Source organism: Mytilus galloprovincialis, chromosome 2 (assembly GCF_965363235.1).
Source record: "Mytilus galloprovincialis chromosome 2, xbMytGall1.hap1.1, whole genome shotgun sequence".
NCBI classification, from domain to species: Eukaryota; Metazoa; Mollusca; class Bivalvia; order Mytilida; family Mytilidae; genus Mytilus; species Mytilus galloprovincialis.
In genome coordinates, this window is record NC_134839.1 from 95,711,574 (window position 1) to 95,722,750 (window position 11,177).

Sequence of the window (11,177 nt, forward strand, 5' to 3'; positions counted from 1 at the left end):
TGCCTAAGCAAACATGAACACAAACCAAGAAAGCAAGTCTTAAGTATGTGCTGTATATTTAGACCGAAATCGTAAACTGTTTTTCCGGTATCAATCATTTGATTTTCGGGGGGGGGGGGGGGGGGGGGATTTGAGTTACTTGTAATGACACATTAGTTTATATAATTGGAAAAAGAACTATATTAATATATTATTGACGGAAATGAGTATAGTATAATTTCAAAATTTTCCTAGGGGCGGGGGGAGGACCCAAACCCTCCTAGCAGGTTCGGATCACTACGTGAAAAAAATATTTGTTTTTGATTGGCCCTGGTCAAAATTACAAGTTACTTTGCCTGGAAAAAATTACAGGTTATTTTGCATGGAAAAAAATTAGAAGTAACTTTGGCTCATTGTAAAAAAAATCCAAAGCCCCCCGCCCCCATCAGAAAATCAAATGGTTGCTACTTTAGCTGTCCAAGATATATGTATACAATGATGGTGTGTTATAGGAAAGGATATATTTAATCTTTCATATAGATCTGGGTCTGAACAAATTATCAGAGAATACAGAATTGACAATATAAAAAAGAAGATGTGGTGTGATTGCCAATAAGACACCTCTCCACACGAGACCAAAATGACACAGAAATTAACAACTATAGGAAACCGTACGGTCTTCAACAATGAGCAATAAATGCCATTTTTACGGCATTTATTGATATATTACCTCAGACTTTCACTCACAAAGTATAAATCCTTCTGACTTCATAAATTATGTTAGAGAGTCGGCTAAGTTACGACTTTATATGATGAAAATTATTAAAAATTCTTCTGTGAAAATGCATCGCATATACAACAGTAATGAATCGCTCTACAGTGAAAATGATTATTCAACAGTAAACATGAATCGCATCACAAAAACAACAAAGTGCAATTTGATTCAATATGATTATCAACAAGCTGAACATCAAACCCTGTTTTAAGTTATACTACAATATTAATAATGTTAAAAGGTATATTTTTCTACAAACGAAACTTGACTGCTACTTTTAAAACTCTTTTACGCTCTGTTCGTTACCTATTCTTAATATTTATCTATCTGTGTATCAATTTACACCTGGATGGCTGTAGGGTCCGCATCAAATACATTTATCAAGAATTTATCAAAACAGTACATATTGTTGATTATTTCTTATTTTATTCAAAAATCGTGAATTTGTCGTTTTTTTATTATCATCCTACATAAGAAATTCATCACGGATACAGTGAAAATGGCATTTCAGGATTCGCACATAACATACACTGATTAAAAAGATTTTTATTGATAACAATTGATAAACTTGAACGTTATGTCGGCTTATGGTGACTTGAGTAACACCGGTATCACTTAGATTACAATTCTACCTTGCCAGGTAAGTTTGTATTTAGCCTATAAAATACTTATTTAGCCTTGAGAATTGAAAGGTCAGTTTATCCCATTCATACAATAGAAGTTGATACATTTGGCTTCATGCCATTTACCGTGTCCAAAATTAAGGTTACTTTATTGTTATTGTGATATTGTTAAAGTACAACAGAACCCTATATTCTGACCAATACTTAAGAGGCAATGTCAGAGAGCACCAGGCAGGACTGTTCAACTAAAAAAAATTAATTTGGTCAAACATGTATTTTACCCTTTCAGTATAACATACTGACTGGGAATATATAATTTTTTTTTCAATTTTTTGTGAATATGACATTTTTTTAATGAAATTCAATATAAGCCCTCAAACGGCAAATTTTCATTGAAATGTATGGGGAAAAAGCCAGTTTCTAACCGTTTTCAATGATCCATCATCGGAGAAAAACAACACTTATGACTAAACTACCTATATGGAAGTCTAGTACTATGTTGGTGTAAAAAATAATAAAAATAAAATTTTTGGTATCTTTTTGATTTTTTTCAAAAAATAAGGTAAAAAAATGCTAAAATAAGGAAAATTGAGAATATTGAAAAAAGCCAGTTTCTAACCGTTTTCAATTATCCATCATCGGAGAAAAACAACAATTATGACTAAACTACCTATATGGAAGTCTAGTACTATGTTGGTGTAAAAAATAATAAAAATAAAATTTTTGGTATCTTTTTGATTTTTTTCAAAAAATAAGGTAAAAAAATGCTAAAATAAGGAAAATTGAGAATATTGAGAAAAGCCAGTTTCTAACCGTTTTCAATTATCCATCATCGGAGAAAAACAACACTTATGACTAAACTACCTATATGGAAGTCTAGTACTATGTTGGTGTAAAAAATAATAAAAATAAAATTTTTGGTATCTTTTTGATTTTTTTCAAAAAATAAGGTAAAAAATGCTAAAATAAAGAAAATTGAGAATAATGAGAAAAGCCAGTTTCTAACCGTTTTCAATTATATTCATCATCGGAGATAAACAACACTTATGACTAAACTACCTATATGGAAGTCTAGTACTATGTTGGTGTAAAAAATAATAAAAATAAAATTTTTGGTATCATTTTGATTTTTTTTTTTAAATAAGGTAAAAAAAATGCTAAAATAAGGAAATTGAGAAAATTGAGAAAAGCCAGTTTCCAACCGTTTTCAATTATTCATCACCAGAGGAAAACACCACTTATTACTTAACTACCTATATGGAAGTCTAGTACTATGTTGGTGTAAAACATATAATGGAAATAAAACTTTTGGTATCTTTAAAAAAAAAAAAAAAAAAAAAATAAGGTAAAAAAATGCAAAAATAGAGAAAATTGTAAAATTTGAGAAAAGCCAGTTTCTAACCGTTTTCAATTATATATCACCAGAGGAAAACAACTCTTATGACTAAACTACTGACATGGAAGTCAAGTAAATATGTTGGTTAAAAAAAATGAAAATACAATTTTTGGTATCTTTTTTACTCTTTTTCAAACAAGTCAGTAAAAAAATACAAAAAATAGAGAAAATTGTAAAATTGAGAAAATTATGTTTTGGCAAACCAAAATGGTATTACATCGATTAAGTTGCAAAATACCATAAACTTTTGCATCTTTATTGTATTTATCATGTTTAAGTGAAAGTTTTTGATGAAAAAAATTAAAGAAAAAAAGTTGTAGTCTTGTCACCACTTTGTTCATTTGGTTGCCATAGCAACCATAAAATGTACAATATACATTTCCTGTCCTTTTTTATACAAATTTTCACCATGAAAGTACTTAGTTGGAAGATGCAAGAAAATTCTCATTGAATTGGCATGTAGACCATAAGTCAATGCCACAGATACCTACAATCTAACCTTCCTTTTGGGGTATTGAACCTTCTTACTAAATTTCATAGAAATCCATTCATTAAAACTAAAGTTATTGTCCGGAAACCAATGTGTCTTCAGACAACAACGATGACGACATAATACCATTATAAGATCCCAAAAATTGTTTGCCGTGGTATCAAAACTGATTAGATCCTCATTTGTTAACCTATATATTCTGAACTCCCAACTGGCATGACCATCATGACCATAGATCTTGTCCATTTAATTTTTTTTTTGGGGGGAAGGGAGGATTTCAAATCATTTTTCCAAGGTCAACTTTAGTTAGAGGACGGACACCACATGAATACATTAGTACATGCACATATATACTTGATAGTGACAAAATCTACAAATAAGCATGCTCTTGGTTTTTGCAAAATCAAATATGATGTGCAGAGTGGTTATTTCTTTATTGACGGCTGTACCTTACTATAAACTTTTACATTGTATGGTCTCTTAATGGAGAGTTGTCTCATTACAATTATACTACATCTTCTGATTTTTATTTGGTTCCATAGCAGTTTCTTTGGAAATAGAAGCTTTGTTTATCTTCATCACTTGATTTGTATAAAAGTCAGAATAAGACAACAGAGAATTATTCCCATACCTCACAATGATAATGGCGTAAAGAAAATTGTGATAGTTACATGTAGCCGTGAAATTGGCAATCATATCAAATCTCCTTTGTTAATAAGTAGGATAACTTGGCCTGATTAAATGTGACATATACTTAGCTACAGTGTTAACATAACAATTAGTTTATCCTGTTGATTCAATCATTAAATTTTGATCAAGATTCAAATGCATGTACTGCACAAAACAAAAAATAACAAGGGCATACCACAATGATACTTATATAAAAGTTTAACCTTTTTTGGTGCACATATTTCTAAATAGCACAGAAATATTAACACAATTATTTTGAAAAATACAACTTTTGACTTTTTTTTCCTTTAACAGATTTGTTTTAATATACATTGATCCCATTTTCTGTTACTCTGTAATAATTTGTTTAATCAAGTTCAACACATATACATCTTTTTTAAATTCATATACATGATATAAACCCTTGCTTAACATAAATGACATATATAAATGTTTGCCTATAAACACATGAAACATAATAAATATCTAAATAGTTTCAGAAAAAAATGAAATATTCTTTTAGACATCCAGTAATATTTTAAAAGATAAATTTCCATAAACAATAAAGTTGATAGTCTTAAAATTGTCCTCTATCAAAATTGTCATTTTCAACATTGAGGTCTCTCATTTACTGAAGAAACTGCTGAAATATTACAAAAAGTCAAACATATACATAAAAAACTTTAAAAGGTATTCAAATGTTCTGTTGGTCACTTTGATGGTCCCAAAACTGGTTACAGTTTCATGTGTGTTTTTCTTTTAGCTCAGTCACCTGAAAAAAATAAAGGAACAGTCAAGCTATACATTTATACATCAGTTTTTTGCTTGAAAATGTTTTAAATTAATTATATCAAATAAGATGAATTTGAATATTATATGGGGACGAAGTTCCCAATAACAGTAGAAAAATCAATAAAAAAAAAAAAAAAAAAATCGGGAAAATTTTCCCGAAATTTTCATTGTACTAATGAACTCAAAATCGTTCAATTTTTTTGATGTCATGTTTTGAATTCCCGCATCTGCGCAGAAATCTACAATGTACTTCCTTTTTCCGGTCTCGTTTGTATGAAACTTTGAGTAAAATATATATTTATCAATCTAGTATAAAATAGGAAGGAACGCAATACCAATTTCATTTTTAATAATTCCTTGATATGAAAAAACGTTACCTGATGATAGCGTTTCTGTGTTTACATTGCATATGACGTCATAACTTAAATAACTAAAATCCCTAACAACAGAACCAAAATCGGAAACGTTACGGTATTTCTGTTTCTTTTTTTTAACAAATATTTAAGTTACAAAAAAATAATTCATACAGACTTCGTCCCCATTTACAGGTAATGCCTGCCTCATATTATTTATCCCCGGCTTAGTATATATCTAGGATTTTGATTGGTTAACGCACGTCGTTACAAAACCCATAGCCCCTGGGTGTTGCTAACCCATATCCCCGGACGTTGATAACCATTGTCCCGGGGAACTTCACGCAAGTTTTCCTTAGTTCCATGATCGCTCCTTGTGAAATATTGAATTCTGAAGATTATCCATGATGTTTGTAATTAAATATTTAATTCATTAACGAGTTTTTCCTATTATGTCAATCATTTACACTCATTTTATTAAATGCATCACTTGACTGCCACATTTTCAAGGAATTGGACTACTGACCTAGCTATGCAAATGACCCACGTTGACGTCACACCATCTATGGTGTAACGCTCACAACATTGAGCGCCAAATTTGACTCAATCCAGTTTCTCTGTCTCTGATCCGTATTAAAAACGTCTTATATTTGACTTCCTGTAGGGTTCTACCAAAGGTAGTACCCTACACCCCGTAAAAAATATGTCAAATTTCCAAATTTCAATAAAACTTTTTAAGATAATGAAAAAAACGTTGTTTTCGCGTTACACTTTGTACCCGAATTTCCATAAAACTCGCCCGATTCGGACTATGACCGGGGATAAATTCGTTATCTACGTTCATATCCGTAGATATGGATATGAACGTAGATAACTTATATTATTTCTTATGCAGCAAAAATACTGCAATCTGATTGGTTAATTACCCCGGTGTAAATAACACCCCACCCTGGTTCACCCTGGGATAAATAAAATTTTGCCAAAAATTTCAGAATTTTTTTTTTTTTTTGGCCAAGAAAAAAAATAAAAAATAATCAAAATAAAATTCCAAAAATTTTAAAAAATATTTAAAAAATTTTTTTTCCGGAAAACTCAAAGAACACAAAATTTTTCTGATTTTTTCCAAAAATTAAGTAAAAAGTATTTTACAATGCGCAGCAACATGGACATTGAAAAAACATTACACTGTAAATTTTTCATTACCATTTTTTCAATTTTACATCCTGGTTTCAAAATGAGTAAAGGAAATGTTCATAAGAAATAAATTCGTTATCTTGGTGTAATCAGGGGTGTACGGAATTTTACACCGTTGTTGAAAATTCTGTACACCCCTGATTACACCAAGATAACTAATAGTATTCAAGTACACATATTTGAAGTTTAATATAATTTTTTAGAGGATTTCACATTCAGGACTTCATATATTATTTAAACAATGCAAATATTGTCAAATACAAACAGATTATGTCTTCAAAAAACAAATTAGTATTGATTAAATTATGTAAATTCATAAAGATTATTAACACAGGTGTATGTGCTCCTGGCTAAAATGGACTTCATATATTGTCTTAGCAACTATTTTGTTTGTTCTGTACATGTCTTGTTGTAAATATTGTACATAATTGCATGTCTTCTCTATACCTATGTATATGGTTTATTGAGAATAAAAATATATAAGTATATACATTTGTAGTGGGAGATTAAAACCCTTCTTGCATATCTGGAGTACATGGTCTCATTAATTTTTGTCTGTGTGTTATCTGTGTTTTAATTTTTTCTTAAATTAAGGTGACACTGGTCATCTAATAATGTTTAACAGTTCAATTGTTATGCCTTTTAATTCTGATTTACATTATGTATGTACTGATGTAATGTCTGGTATATATACTGGATTTAAGATTCCACATACTTTATCTTATATGGTACTTTATCTAAATAAAGATAAACATGTAAAAAATGTACTTTAAGAGATACTGGTACTCACTTTTGAATTTTCATATAAATGCAGTAGGTTAACTTCAAAATCAAGTTGATCCATTTCTCTAATTAAAGGCTCCTCTACATGTCAGTCTGTCATCTGATGTATCTTTTATCTGTTTAAAGAAATAGCAGATTATAAGGTGATCAATTATTCTTAGAATTGAATTTGGAAAATTGTATTTAATATTAAATTAGTTATTTTCTTATCTTAAGAACCGGTGGAAAATATATAATGATCTGTTAGCATCTTACTACATTAAAACATAGAAAACTTATTCAACCTTTCAAAGTTACAAGACTTTTTTGTATGATTAATTCTATTTTTAAATGGACAGGTTAATGTACAAAATGATCTAAATGAACACTTTTGAGCAGAAAGGTAAATTGTGATTTACTTATTACTTTACAAGTTTACTTGATATATTTGAGTCAAATAAACCTTATATGCTCACCATGATCATATATGTACATGTACAAAAGTACAATGATGTATCTAAATACTAATGACAAGATCTCAAAATGAGCTATTTTTTTATTTTTTTTTCAGTTTTAATTTTGTACTAAATGTTAAAAGTTTGAAATCCTTGTATCATGTATATCATATTATGTCTAGATTTAGTTTCTAGGGACATGAACATGATGAAGGACAATAAACAACAAATTTATGAAACAAAGGTATTGCCATCCCAAAAGATCCCATCTAACATTGTCTAAATAGTGGATTAAGAATCTAATTATCTTAAGATTTGATATACAAGTTTTATTTTTTTAAATAAATATATATGCAATAACCACTTTACAATATATGTGTCTTTCATATGTCATAAGGCCATGTAAAATATAGGTACATTGTATATGTAGCAATCAAAATTACAGAAAATTTAAAAAGCAACAATTTTCTCCTGCTTTTTAACAAATTAAGCTTACTGTTTACATGTATATCTGACATAAACATATATGACTTATAATCCTGATAACTGTAGGATTGTCTTTTCTTTTATAAATTGTGACTTGGATGGAGAGTTATATCATTGACACTCATACCACATCTTTTTATACATGTATCTATTCTACATGTATATATACAAATGTATTCATTTGTAGTTGCTTACAAGTTACATGTACATGATGTACATTCATTTTGGTACATGTACAAAAAAATGTACATTATGTACATGTACATATTAATGATAAACATGATAAACATAATAAATAAGGTGACATGGTCTGTTGTGTATATGGAGGATACATGTAGTTGTACATGTGATTTTCTCATTGGAAATCATCATGATCATACCACATCTTCTTTTTTTTTGTAACTTTTGAGTCTGATAGTTTTATTTTGTTTTAATTCTATATTATTATCCTATTCAAATAACAAATGAATAATGTTTGAACATGACGAATAAAATTGTATAAAATTGCATTCAGCACAGATCATAAATTTGCAGATAATAATTTCACATTGTAACTAAAAATATGGGGGAAAGGGGGGATTTATTGAGATTATTAAACAGGCCCTCATGATTGTCAGTTGGGAAAAATTGTAATTGGTAAATGAATTCTAGTTTTCAAAATAAAGCAGCATCAAACAACAATGTGTCTAGAAAATTCACACAATAATTTGATTTTAATTCAATTTAATAAAGACACTTTGAAAAGTATGTTTAGTAAAATTCATTTAATCTTCTGAATGCTTTGATCTGGGACTTTTTTTATACTAGTATAATACAAAAATGTAGTCCAAGGTTTGATTGATACCTTTTTGTATCAATTTATCCCAGAAGTAATTTCAAATTTCCATAATTTAAACTATTACCTGTTCCATCTGGTATAACTGTCGCAAAGAATTCTTTTATACACTATAACTATCATCTGCTTCAAAGTGATCCGTGAATTTTCAAGATGCCCAAAATTATGGCATTTAGATCTTTCTTTGCCTTTGGTGTCCATGATATACCATGTACTGTTTTGAGGTGGGAGCAAACTGTATAATTTCCAGCTGAATCATCAAAACTACTCACGTATGGCTTTAAATTCCTCATATACCACATTTCCAGCAAATAATACAATAATTTCAGTCTTATAAATAATCCTCATTCCCGTACAGAATTTGTAACTGCCTAAAGAGTAAAGTTATTAAACCAATGTGTCTAGGAAAAGATCACCCGTACATGTATGCAACAATCTCTTGATGAGGGAAATAAGTTTCCCAACCCCACAAAGTTATATACTTTTGTTAAATCGTTACAAAATGGTCAATTATGTATTAAAATATACAACAGAAGTTCATTTTACCACACAGCTGATTACAACCTTTATCGGTTTTTAAATTGAAGAGCATCACTTTTGGTATGTCTAAACACCAAAAAGTTGAAAACAAACTGCTGTTTCCCAACAGTTTACTGCATTAGAACATTTACATATCAACAGATACCAGAGATGTTATTATCATTTCCTGCTGTATTCATGGTCATATTTAAGAATATATATCAATCGTTATATTGTAGGCTGTTTTTGTTGAGAAATTGATACCCCTATTTCCCTATATAAGCAGTCAAAGTTACTGTAAAATCAAATTCATTTTTTTATACATAATAACCCAATATGACTTTTAAAAATGTCATTTACCAACAAAACAAGGTGCATACAATACAAAAACACATTTATCTCAAAAAGGTTGTTGAACAAAATTTCTAAGATCTGCCTGGTTTTCTCTGGCATTGCGATTGTTCAAAATCTGTTAATGTTGAATTTTTGGGGTTATTTTCGGCCTTTAATTGCACATTTCTTTACATGGTAGAGATATAAAAAAAAAATATCTGCTTGACTTTATAGAAATAGACTATGCTTGCAGGTTATCTATTACACTGTCTTGTTTTGTTTGCACCAAATTTGACAGATTACACAGTCATTCCCAAAAAATGGGTACAATTCGAATGTAGACACTGTTAAAAAATAAATTTCAACTGAGCAGAGAGAGAGTGTTGTTTTCTTCTGTGTCTATATCTAGTCTGTCATTTTTTTAATTTTTACTTACACCATTTTAGTTGTTTTCTAGTTTTAGCATTTTTTGTAAGACAAGGTAAGTATGAACGTATCGGAGGTTAGTGTTGTATAAAGTCATCTTAAAAATTGCATTAGAGAAAAACACAAGATTTAAATCCAGGCTCATGTGAAATGGGTTACATTTACCACCATAGCAAACTGATTTATACGTATTATTCTGTATATATTGAAAGCAAATACCAATTTTAAGGTCTGAATTAATATAGTGTTTAAAAAATAATTCAAATAAGTAGTTTTCACAACTTATTTAGTAATAAATTTAAACTAATGAAATGTTATGCTGTATAATATTTTGGTTTCATAATACAGCTTTCCAGGAAAAACCCTATTATTTATGTTTTGAATCACTTGTATGTATTTTTTATGCTTGTATTAATCCACACCCCCATCTTTGTTACGGAGGTTGATATCAAACCAGTATCTGAATGCTGATACATAGTAACACTTAACTCTTTAATGCTAGCTTTTCTAAACAATTTATTGACATTACAAACTAAAAAACTGTTTTCTATCAAGTTATATGTTTCTTTTAGTCAAATGGACTTGTTCTTGTCAAAATCTCCGTAACGATTCATGCACTTTCACTCAAAAATATGTTTTACCTAAACCGAATACTGTTTAACTTAATTTTATTAGCTCTATACATATAATGTCATCTTCCTTCACACCATAATGTATGTATTATACTCAACTATGAAGTTTTGAAGTCAAAATAGTTTCATTTCGAAAATTTCTATCCTCCGTAACGACATTTAAAACCTCCATAACGGACAATTCCAGTTCTTACCAACAGCAAACATATAAATTAATGTAAATATTGGAATTAAATGACAAACAAGACAACAGAATTAAACATTTTTCTTAGTAAATCGTTATCTAAAAAGAGTAAAGTCCTGTTAGAGAAAAAAAAACTGTTTTTCCTTAAATTTCTATCCTCCGTAACGTAAATCAATGATGTCGTCTATGATTGACATCACCTTTTGATTTTTATTAGTGATAATTGATGAACTGATTTGGTATCTATAACAATGTACAAGAATTTCAATTGGTA

At 29.3% G+C, this 11,177-nt stretch overlaps 1 long non-coding RNA gene across 1 annotated transcript; it reads right to left on the reverse strand.

The window, feature by feature from the left end:
* Window positions 1-4,024: 4,024 nt before the first annotated feature.
* On the reverse strand, window positions 4,025-9,405 carry LOC143064970 (uncharacterized). The gene is made up of 3 exons (XR_012975367.1): window positions 8,877-9,405; window positions 7,062-7,170; window positions 4,025-4,704 (listed from the first exon to the last, which is right to left on the reverse strand). It is a non-coding gene; the product is annotated as an uncharacterized LOC143064970 (long non-coding RNA).
* Window positions 9,406-11,177: the final 1,772 nt, after the last annotated feature.